Raw genomic sequence first — 11753 nt, 5'->3', positions numbered from 1 at the left:
TCTTCTCAAGGTTAACAGGTTAGTTCTTTATCGACTAGCACCTACAGCCTTATATGGGGCCTTCCGATCAACGACTGTTATCGAAGGTGGACTTAATCACTTGGCCACCCCGCTGACATCATCATGCCGGCCAGGGTTATTCATGGTAGCTGGACCGGAGAGCCTTGTTCTAAGATCCTTAAACCCCCTTTGCGTATTGAACATGCATACTAACCCTGTGGTAAAAATATGAATGATCAAGTGGTGCTTTCATTTAGAGCTGAACTAGTTCAAGACTGTTTAATTGCTTTTGCTTTAAAAAAAAAGGTTTTGAATTATAAGGCTTATTATTCAAAAAAATTTTGAATTTTTTCTTTAACAGTATCATGACTTCCGGGGACTCATCGGAACGTACTCAAACAGATAATCAAAATACACCATCTGGTAATCAACAGATGCAAGCTATGACCATGTGGACGGGATACGCTCCATATCCTCCACCTGTATCCAGTGAGCCTTTTCAAAGGTATAAGCCGATATGTCCAGATGGGATTACACCGCCAAGGGCAAACTCGCCAGTCACAACCACGCGGCTGGATTTTTCCTCGGTGGATCCAAGGGTCATCTTGGTAGGCACTAGCGGTGAAACAGTAGGCCCTCATGTGGTATGCTGCGGCCAGGTACCTATTTATAGTACCACAGTTTCAATCCCTCTGAAGAAGCAGAGTGTTCAGCAGAATTCATCGTTTACACCGTTGCAACCTTGGCAACCACCGTGTCCAATTTCACAAATTTTGACTCCTGCGAATGCGTAGGCATTACTTAATAGTTGGGGGTTCGGTGTCATTCCGGATGCCAATTCTCATTGGACGCCGATAACCGCAGAACAGCAAAGCACTGTGCATACGGTTGGACTTATAACGGCATATCCTCAGGTCTCGCAGGAATCTGCGCCACAGGTTTCGGCACCTTTTTAGCTACCTGTATACTCTACACCGGCAGGCCTGCCTTCTTTTCCAACGCATCAGCCTTGGTTATATCCGCAAACGCCGGGGCAGCCTCTGCAAAATATTCAGGGGCAGGCGAATCTCACATGCCAATTTATGCAGGCGGCACCTCCTGACATGGTTCACCTATTTTCGCAACCTGATTTTGTTTAGGATATGATGAAGTGTTTCTTTGCAGGGCTCAAAGGTGACCCTGTTAAACCACCTTTTGAGCTACCAACTACTTTTGATAAGTTTCCTCCGCATATAACTGCATATCCATTTCCATCAACGCCAAAGATACCCCATACACTGGGTACTTATAATGGTTTAACTAATCCGGATGACTTCCTGCTGCATTTCGAAGGCGCAATGCGCACCCATGGTTGGGTGGATCCGATTGCATGTCAGATATTTCCCATGACGCTGCAGGGCATTACTCGCGAATGGTTTAATAAACTCCCATCAGGTAGCATATCCGGGTTCATGGATCTGCGGACGAAGTTCTTGCTGCAATATCAGAATCAGAGGCCACGTAAACGCACTCATATCGAATGTCATGATATTGTGCAGAAATCCAAGGAATCTTTGGGTGAATTTCTCACAAGATATACTAATGAGTGTCTGCGTATACCAGATCTTAAGCCAGAGCAACAGATTTTCGGACTCATACATGGTATAAACTCAGATCGTCACCCAACGTTGGTCAAGCGTTTGCGCCATACGGTGCCAAAAACTTATGCCGAAGCACTTAAAGAATGCCATGATTATATGCGAAGTGGCGAAGATAACGATATTCCCACCGCCAGCTCGCGCAATGTAAGGAAAGACGATGATGATCTATCGCGCTATCAAAACCACGGAAGTAACTCTTGTGGAAGGTATCCTAGCGGTGGTCCTATCAGAAGTGATAAAGGAAAATCAAGTGGCAATTATCGAAACAGTAACCAGCGCGGCATCAATAATCAAAACTATGCGATGTTGAAAAGTTTGTCTAAAACACCAAAGGAAATTTTGGCAGCCGAACCAGTGTGCGCGACCTTTGCGGTTCCAACTCCGCTTATAGAATTTGGTAAGCGGGATAAAACAAAGTATTGTGAATTCCATGATGATTACGGTCATGACACTAATCGATGTAAAAACTTGATGGAACGAGTGCTTGAGGCACTGCACGCAGGTAAATTGGATCACCTAAAACCACCTAAGAAGGACAAGGGAAAAGCCGCAGAGGAGGGGTCGAAGGCTAAAACTTTCGCATGGAAAAAAGTTGATAAAACAAAAAACACCGACTTAACCATTAATACGGACGACGCAGAGAAAGTTAGCCAGCGGAGAAAATACAATGATCACTTGGACTGGGAACTTCTCCCAATCACATTTCCTCCTGTAATGTCAATCGACACAGTTAACGAGCCCATTATCATTAAGTGTCGCATCCCTACTTGCGGGGTACAAATCAAACGCATGCATGTTGACACCGGGAGTGGCGTTGACATTATGTACGAGCATTGCTATCGTTTCCTCCCTGCAGAAGTTAAAACGCAGTTACGCTAGTCTGATATTACGTTATCTGGGTTCTCCGGAGAAAGCTCATGGCCGCTAGGCCGGATAGAGCTAATAATAGAGCTCGAAGATGATAAGAATCCGCAGTTGGTCAGACATGAGTTAGTTGACTTTTATGTGGTTCATTCAACTTCGCGGTACAATGCGCCGCTTGGGAGAAATTTCATACGACGTTTTAACATTATACCATCGGTGGTGCATGGTTTGATTAAGTTTCCTACGAAGGGAGGAGTTGCCACAATTGCGTCACATCAAACAACCGAGTTGTGTGGTTCAGTTGTGCCTGTAAGTATTCTCAGCATGGGAGAACAACTCACAAGCAGTACGGTCATAACAAACCGTTTACATCCGGATAAGCGAATTAAAATTGGCGCAGGCTTGTCAGCCGAAACAAAGGCTAAATTGCATGGAATATTATCCGCTAACGGAGATGTTTTCGCGTGGCGTGAATCAGACATGACTGGGGTTCCGCGGGATATTGCGGAACATAAATTGACTGTTAATCCATCACTCACGCCCGTTAGAAAAAAGAAGCGGCATATGGCTCTTGAGCGTAGTGATTGGTTGTGCGCAGAAGTAGATAACCTTGTTAAAGCAAACATTCTGCGGGAAGTGCGGTATCAGACATGGGTTGCTAATCCTGTGTTAGTCAAAAAGGCTGAAGGTAATTGGCGGATGTGCGTTGATTTTAAAGACATTAATAAAGCGTGTCCTAAGGACAACTACCCTCTCCCGGAGATAGACTAGAAGGTGGAATCATTATCAGGTTTTCGGTACAAGTGTTTCCTAGATGCATACAAGGGTTATCACCAAATCTTAATGGCTGCGGAAGATGAACACAAAACTGCTTTTCATACGCCGCAGGGTATCTATTGTTATACGAAGATGCCTTTCGGGTTAAAGAACGCAGGAGCGACCTATCAGCGCGTAATTGACGCAGCCTTCAAGCACCAAATCGACAGAAATCTTGAAGCATATGTCGATGACTTGGTGATTAAAAGTAACACCAAAGAAAAAATGCTCGTGAACATCCTAGAAACGTTTGCGTCTCTACGCAGGATCAACATGAAGCTTAACCCGCTCAAATGTAGTTTTGGGGAAGAGGAAGGCAAGTTTCTTGGTCATGTGGAGACAGCGCGGGGAATCAAGGCAAATCCCAAAAAGATTGAAGGCATTGATAGTTTGCCATCTCCGAAGACAAAGAAAGAAGTGCAGAGTGTAACCAAGAAGCTTGTGGCGATCACGCCGTTTTCGTCGAAGGCCGCAGAGCGACAATTGCCATTCTTCAATACTTTGAAGAATTGTTTAAAGAAAAAAGACTTCGTATGGACTCAGAAAGCAGAATCAGCCTTTCAGGAGATGAAGAAGGTGCTCGCTGAATTACCAACACTCACCGTGCCAGTATCAGGAGAAACGCTTACGCTGTACCTTGCGGCAACGAAGGAGGCTATCAGCTTGGTTCTTATCGCAGAAACATATTTATTTCGCAGAAACATAATGCTGAGGTTTTCTCAGACGCAAATGCCGGTCTACTTCGTAAGCAAGAGGCTGACATCAAGCGAAGTAAAATATTCACCAATAGAAAAGCTAGTGTATGCGCTAGTCCACACGGCGCAGCGTTTGCACCGGTACTTTCAAGCACATCCAATCGTGGTTCTAACTGATCAACCGACCAAACAGGTTGGTACATGCCTAATTTGCGGCAATGTCCGGGGTTACCGCATTGACTAAAGCAATCATTTTTCTTTCAGGTGTTATACAAGCCTAAGATTTCTGGCCGAATGGCTAAGTGGGCAGTTGAGTTAGGAGAACATGAAATAAATTTTTCTTCGCGCAGCGTGGTTAAAGGTCAAATACTTGTAGATTACCTAGCAGAGTTACCTGCGGCAGTTGAGGCATCGGCAGAGCATCAGGATACGCCTGTGCCATTGTCAACATGGGAATTATACACCGATGGTGCCTGCAGCGCAGCTGGCGCGGGTGCATGTTTAATTTTAACTGGCCCAGATGGTGAAGAGCATACATATGCGCTGCGGTTTAATTTTGCTGTTACGAACAACGAAGCAGAATATGAGGCTTTATTAGCAGGTATGCGTATTGCGCATAAATTAAATGTTAAAATTCTGCACGCTTATGTGGATTCAAAGCTGGTATGCAGTCAAGTCAGCGGAGACTTCGAAGCGCAGTCATGCAGCAGTATTTATCGCTTGTTCATAACCTCGCTGACCAGTTTGAGGCTTTTCAAATCTCCCACGTCATGCGGGGGCAAAATAAGAAGGCGGATGCGCTTAGCAAATTGGCTGCTTTGGCCTTTGATCATCTGGGGAAGAAAGTTCTTATAGAAGAACTGCATGCGAAATCCATTGTTATGATGCCTTTAGTGGCACCTGTTGAGGAATCCAACTCAACATGGATGACACCTATTATTGCTTTCCTGTGGGACGGAACCTCACCTGCGAATTCCGTTGATGCAAAGAAAGTCCGCACCAAGGCGCCACTGTACGCCCTTTGAGGGTGACGTCCTATATCGAAAAAATTATTTAGGGCAGCACTTAAGGTGCATTGGTCCGAAAGAGGCAGAGGAGGTTATACGTGAGGTGCATAAAGGTGCATGTGCTCTTCATTCGGGGCACAGGTCTATTGTGTCAAAAATTATGCGGCTAGGTTATTATTGGCCCACTATGTACGCAGATACCGCGCGAATAGTTAAGCAATGCGAATCTTGCCAAATACATACACCTATCAGCAGGGCACCTGCGCATCCAATGATACCAGTCTCCTCACCATGGCCATTCTGCAAATGGGCAATTGACATATTCGGACCATTTCCAAAAGGCCGAGGTAATATTATCATTTATTTTATACCATATGCTATTTACATCAGTATCTTATGCATACTCTGCGCACGCAGGAAATATCAATTTTTTGATTGTTGCAATTGACTATTTCACGAAGTGGGTTGAAGCATGACCAATGGCAACAATTTCAGGAAAAAGGGTGCGAAATTTTGTACGGAAAGACATTATCTGTTGATTCGGCATACCAAATGAAATTGTTAGTGATAACGGTACGCAGTTTGCGGGGGATGCTTTTCGTAGTTTGTGCGCGGAGCTTAATATTAAGCAAACTTTTACTTCCGTTGCGCATCCGCAGGCGAATGACTAATGTGAAGTCACCAACCGGGATATTTGTAGCAGGAATCAAAGCTAGATTGGGTCATGGTCGCATTGGTTGGGTGGACGAACTACCAAAAGTTTTGTGGGCACATAGAACAACACCCAAAGCGAGCACTGGTGAGACTCCGTTTAGTTTGGTCTATGGATCAGAAGCTGTTGTACCCACAGAAATTGGGGTGCCAACGTTCCGCATACAGAATTTTGACGAGCAAAATAACTCAGAAGCTTTGCGAGAAAATCTTAATCTGCTTGAAGAACTGAGACTCTCTGCTGTGATAAATGAAGCCAATAATAAGCAGAAAATTGCAAAGTACTACAATCAGCGTGTGCGTTCGCGCTCTTATAAGTGCGGGGACTTAGTTTGGCTTCAGAATGACGCAAGTCATGCGGAGGATACTGGGAAATTGGGCCCCCGTTGGGAAGGTCCATATAAGGTAGCAAAAGCAAGCAACACCGGGGCATACCATCTCGAGACATTAGATGGAAAACCTGTGAAACGCACTTGGCACGCGACGTTGTTGAAAAAATGTTATATGTAGCTGGAAGGACCTGATCACTCCATTTTATTTTAGCACATTATTTTTTCTATGTATTTTCCGTCCGTTTGGATGTGTAGCAGTTGTAATCATGATTAATGCCAATTAAAATATTTACTCACGCATACTTTTGATGTGTATTTCTCTCTTCTTTTTGTATGCGTTACCTGCCTACTTAAGGGGTGTCCTCTAGCCCCTGTACGGCAGAAGCCTGTTTGGTTACAAGGCTAGATATTAACGGCAGGCGAAGGGAATTGGCTTTCCCCTAGCCAAGCGCCACGCAGACTAGATGGCTGCCAAGTTGACTTAAAAATACAAGCATTGGTTTGCTTGTGCGTAATTAAACTCGCATTGGTTTGCTTGAGGAACTCTTAAGTATAAAAGCATTGGTTTGTTTTTAGTTGCGTTGCTTACCATACAGCTAAAGTGCACCTCTAGCACATGACAAAGCAATAACGCAGTAGCTTTTGAGTCTAAATTGTTAAAGGTAAAATTGCTAAAATATTGGTTTATTTTACGCAGTACCTGCGTATGCGCATGAGTTTTGGTTAACTATGCGCATAGGCATGCGGTTCATATTTTGTTTTGATTCGCGATATATAAACAATTAATAGGTAACGCATGCATAACACTAATATATAATATAAACTAAGATATTACGAATAGATCGTTTCAAGTGCCTGCCCAACACGGGACTTAGGGCCCAAAAATTGTATTTACAATTGCCTGCCTAAGCATAGGACTTACGGCGCGAACGGTTACAAGCTAAATCTAAAAATCATCCTTGAGAAACCCATCAATTGGCATATTGGGATCCGCAGCGAAAGCATCTATTAAGGGGATCAGGGTGGACTGGATGGCCTGCTCCACTTCTAGGAGCGCCTCAGCTGTACCCTCTTTCAAATTTTTTCGCACAACTTCAGGGTACGGTAGCGTGAGGTCACAGCCTTTGATCACCTCAAGCATCACCTTGTTGCGGTCATGCTCTTTCACTGCATCGACGTAGGCGTTGAACTTTTCGGTGACGGGCCTCGAGTCCATTACCTTCTGCGCGATGACAGGAAGGGAGGTGCGAAGCTTTTACAAGTCTGCCCCCGCCAGCTCGCGGCCAGTCACCGCATCGTCCATCTCCCTGCTCACCCTTTCCAGTTCCAACCGCAGGCGCTCAGTCTCCCCCTTAGCCTGGTCAACCGCCCTCACCAGCTCGCGGTTCTTTTTCCTTTCCTCGATTAGCGCGGTTTTTGTTTTCGCCGCAGTCACCTCCACCGCCTTGCGCGCCTCTTCCGCGACATCCCTATCTTTTTTAACCTGATCTACCCCTGCCTGCAGCAATCCAAGCTCCGTTTCTTTCCGCACGGACACTTGGTATAGGTTAGTTTTGGACAAAGGATTTGTGCGCTTGGTTGAAGGGCAGTGCGGCGAGTTGCTCGCGGAATTCAGCAGGAAAAATATTTTGCAGAAAGGCGGACTGCTCTGCGGCATTTTCGGCAGAGGACTGGGTGAGGACTGCTCAAGGTCCGGACTTGTCTGCGGTGGCGTCTGATGTGTCTCCTCAATATGCTCTGCAAATTAGTAACTTGTTAGCACATGAAGTTAATCGTACGGTGCTTACGAAAGAAAAGAGATGCTTACCGGTGATGGGAGGAGGAAGATCTGCGGATGCTGGATCGACGGGGACAAAGTTGTCATTCCGCATGTCCTCTTTTTGTTTAGGAGTTAGCTTCTTCTTCTCCTGTTTAGTTTGGGGAGCTTCGGTTGCCTTGCGCTTATTAGCCGAGGTAGCGGGAGCGGTCACCTCGTTCTCCCCAGTCTTCTCTTGCTCCAGAGGTTCGTTTATATTTTGCTTGCGGAGAGAGATGGCCGCAATCTCCTCCGCGGTAAGCACTTTCTTCATCTTCATCTCTGCAAACATATGTGCAATATTAAATGACAGTAAACCACGACTTATGATGATTGGCTTGGCAGTATAAATGACAGAATACCTTCACTAATGGTACCTTGTTTAGTGCAACGCATCACATCTCAAACAGCACTATTTTCCCTATTGCGTAAGGGTGTAATTGCCCTATTCCTACGCTGAAATGATCTAGAACACCTAAAAAGAAGTCGGAAGGTGGCACCATAAAATTGCCATGCTTAAACGCATGCTCATATATAGCTACCTTGTTCTCCGGCGATTTGTGGGCACGTTGATTAGACCGGGGAGGCACCGGGTTATATTGTGCTAACGGTGGGTACTGTTTAACTAATGAATCTATATGCTGTTGCTCTATTACCGACACTACGCTATCTACGTAAGTCTCGTTAGCCTTAGTCATTTTCTATAAGTAATCGGAGAACAACTAACCTTTAGAAGTTGGCCGGAATGTTTAGATTTTGATCGAAATTTAAATAAGCAGCGTATTGGAGAAGCTTGATGCAGAAAAATGGAAATGTGGGTGAAACAGGCCTATTTATAGTGCAAATTGGGGGTCATGGGGTGCAACGGGTTTCATCGTGGCTGTACACGTGTAACACAATCAACGATTGATATTTTTTGCACGCGCGTGGGTGTCAGTTAGCTGTGCCCTGTGTTGAGCGCATGGCTCACACGCGCCTGCCAACTGCCACTTTACGTCTTGACAGCCGAATGGGCTTCTGCGACAGTGACAGGCATTTAATGCCATCGAAACGCACGCAGAAAATTAAATGCTAGCCGTTTTCTTGTTTTTTCCTTTTCGCTTAATAGTTTGATATCATATGTCTTGTGTCATATAACATCAAACTGGGGGGACATAATGATACCGCAACCCACATGCGCAATACATACGTATGCAGGCACTCGCGCGCATGCGTATGTGTATACTTTGTATGCGGTATGCGGCATGCAGATTCGTATCGAATGCCTTTGTTCCCGGTACGGCGGTTACTTGGTCCTCAAGTAAGTATCTTTTCCATAATTATATCCGTGATTCGGGGAGTTGGTTATAGAAGGGATTACCATTATCTCGGATGGTCTAGAATTAGGGTTTGCCTATATATACAAACCCTAATTATCATTCTAAGGGACAACCACATTACATAACAATCATTAATCACACATCTTACGTAACCAGCATCATCTCTCGTCTTCTCAAGGTTAACAAGTTAGTTCTTTGTCAACTAGCACCTACAACATTATATGGGGCCTTCCGATCAACGACCATTATCGAAGGTGGACTTAATCACTTGGCCACCCCGCCGACATCATCATGTCGGCCAGGGTTATTCACGGTAGCCGGACCGGAGAGTCTTGTTCTAAGATCCTTAAACCCCCCTTTCCGTATTGAACAGGCATACTAACCCTGTGGTAAAAATATGCATGATCCATCCAAAAATTTGGATTGCTCGGCTTCAAGTCTTTCTTTTCTCATTTTACTCGGGTAAGGAAGCGGTGGTTGGTATGGTTTAACATAAGGTTTTGCCTTAACTGTGTAATCTTCATTAACCTTTTCAACTACCGGTTCTGTTTCCTTATCTTACTCAGGCTGTGGTGCTTGTGTAGTAGGAATAGCGTCATCAGAAATTACAGGCATTTCAGGTGATTTAAGTGTAATACCACTTCTTGTGGTAATGGCTTTAGCTGTTTTATTTCGGGTGTTAGCATTTGTATCACTAGGTAGATTCCCCGGTTTTCTTTCACCTATCAACCCTGCTAGGTTACTCACTTCTTGTTCCAAATTTTAGATTGAAGCTTGTTTATTTCTAAATGCTTGAGCATTTTGTTCATTAGTTTGTTTCTGAGATGTGAAAAACTGCCTTTGAGATTCAACTAGCTTCGACATCATATCTTCTAAATTTAGCTTTTTATCATCGGTTTGTGGTGGTTTATTTGGAAAAATAGGTCTTTACTGGTTGTAAGTATTGTTAGATACTTGTTGATTACTAGGACCTTGTTGGTTGTTGTATGGAACATTTCGATTATAATTCTGATTTTGATTGTAGTTTGGTCTTGGCGGTTGATAATTATTCTGATAATTATTTCCAGGCCTTTGGTTCATGTATGAAACATTCTCTCTTTGTTCCATTGTTTGTTCAATACTGAGACAATCTTTTGTCAAATGTGGTCCTCCACACTGCTCACAACTAATTCGTATTGCGTGAATATCTTTGGTCATCTTTTCCATTCGTCTCTCGAAAGCATCTAACTTTGCGGAAATGGAATCAAAGTCATGGCTAGAATCGGCTCTAGCCGCTTTAGATGATCTAACGATCTCTTTTTCTTGATGCCACTCATGTGAGTGGGAGACTGTTTTATCAATAATTTTGTAAGCTTCAGTTGCGGTTTTCTTCATAATGGAACCACCAGCTGCTATGTCGATGTCTTTTCGTGTAGTAATGTCGCATCCTTGGTAGAATATTTGTACTATTTGATAAGTGTCTAAGCCATGTTGAGGACATCCTCTCAACAACTTTTCAAATCTTGTCCACGCTTCATATAAAGTTTCATTTGGCTTTTGCGTGAACGTAACAATTTCTCCTTGAAGTCTCACGGCTTTAGATGCCGGAAAGAATCTTTTAAGAAATTTCTCAACTGAAACATCCCATGTGTCAATCGCCCCTTCAGGTAACGATTCTAACTAATCTTTGGCTTCTCCCTTTAAAGTCCAGGGAAATAACATGAGATAGATCTGTTCATCCTCAACTTCTCTGATTTTAAATAGAGTACAGATCCTATTGAAGGTACGAAGATGTTTGTTTGGATCTTCCTTCAGCGTACCACTAAATTGGCATTGATCAGTTACCATGTGTAGGATTTGTCATTTGATTTCATAATCTGGCGCATTAATGTCTGGTTGAGTAATTCCATGACCTTGGTCAGTGCGTGTAGCTCTTATTCGATCTTCCATACTTAGAGGTTCTTGATTTTGCATGATTGAATTTGTTGAATCTGAATCACTAGAGGATTCTGATTTAATGGTTTCTTCCTCGACAATCTCTGGTTGAATGATTTGTGGTTCAGGAGGAATAATTAGTGGTTCAGGATCTCTGAATTGTCCTTGAATATCCTCCGGGTTCTCAATTGTGAGGTCGGGTTCAAAAAATAGATTATCGAAAATTTGAATTGGAGTACTTGGTCGACTAGATGACGATTCTAAAGAAAATCAACGGCGACAATATTGGCTAAATGCCTTGATCGAGTTACAGGAGGTGAACGTATGAAAAGTGGTGAACGTTTTGCTCGGTGCATTCACAGAATATCCTATTAATTATAAAAATAAAAAATTATATAAGTTATCAAATTAATAGACTTTTCTGATTTTGCCCACGTTTCGAATACCCAATAGATGCAGCAGGTAGCCAGGACCCTTTAAATCGGAAGCCCACAACTCGCCACAAACAAATCCAACTATTACTACGAACCAGAAAATTTTTTATGTCTATCAATTTAACCGCTTAAAATAATTTTTTTTTTTTTTAAAAATTTTGAAGAAGATATAGAAAATTCTATGTCCTAAAAACTAGAGCGTAGAAATGAGAAAGAAGAAGAGTGC

At 43.5% G+C, this 11753-nt stretch overlaps 1 non-coding gene across 1 annotated transcript; it reads left to right on the top strand.

Moving 5' to 3' along the window:
* The first annotated feature begins 10641 nt into the window (after nucleotides 1-10641).
* LOC139886884 (small nucleolar RNA R71) lies at nucleotides 10642-10748 on the top strand. Its single transcript, XR_011772745.1, has one exon. It is a non-coding gene; the product is annotated as a small nucleolar RNA R71 (small nucleolar RNA).
* Nucleotides 10749-11753: the final 1005 nt, after the last annotated feature.

Source organism: Rutidosis leptorrhynchoides, chromosome 1 (genome assembly GCF_046630445.1).
Source record: "Rutidosis leptorrhynchoides isolate AG116_Rl617_1_P2 chromosome 1, CSIRO_AGI_Rlap_v1, whole genome shotgun sequence".
NCBI lineage: Eukaryota > Viridiplantae > Streptophyta > Magnoliopsida > Asterales > Asteraceae > Rutidosis > Rutidosis leptorrhynchoides.
Note: the sequence above shows the minus strand (reverse complement) of the source record. Positions and strands in the feature narration are given on the sequence as shown.